This window comes from Penaeus monodon, chromosome 31 (genome assembly GCF_015228065.2).
Source record: "Penaeus monodon isolate SGIC_2016 chromosome 31, NSTDA_Pmon_1, whole genome shotgun sequence".
Lineage (NCBI taxonomy): Eukaryota > Metazoa > Arthropoda > Malacostraca > Decapoda > Penaeidae > Penaeus > Penaeus monodon.
Window position 1 is genome coordinate 24,853,849 of NC_051416.1, and position 625 is coordinate 24,854,473.

The window sequence follows — 625 nt, forward strand, 5'->3', positions numbered from 1 at the left end:
GTATGATTATGATGTATATTTTTTTTAAATTCATGCCTTTTTTAACTGATTTCATTTTTTAAAACCCAAACCCCAATTTCTTCTATATTTATTTTTATTTTCTTTTTAATTAAACAAGAAACGTTTCAGATAAGTTTTGCATCTATACACGTTTCGTATGTTCGAAAGGAATGAATTGAAACCCCAGTAGTAAGATATTCACATCTCAACAATATCAATATCCTGATATACGAACTCCCCAATCTCATACAACTTGTCGAAGATACTAAATAACCTTCTAAAAATAATTCTAATCTTGCCTTCTATTTACAACTACCGTGTCAATCCGCGAGCGAGGTCAAAGGTCACGTTTTCATTGGAAGAAACCACGAGGTGTTACTTACCGTTCTGCTTATTGTTGGCGAGAGCAATACCTCGTTTTCTTTGTCTCTTTCCTTTCTAGGGGAGACTATTCTTTCCTGTTTACGTCTTTTTTTTCTTGTTTTTTGTATTTTTTTCCTTATCTCTGTTTGTTTTTTCTTATCTTTGTTTGTTTTTTTTTCGTGTGAATCGTGGTGGTGTTGTCATTGTTTGTTTCTGGTCGGCTGGTTGTCTGTGTCTGAAGGTTTATCTCTTTTTCTCTTCT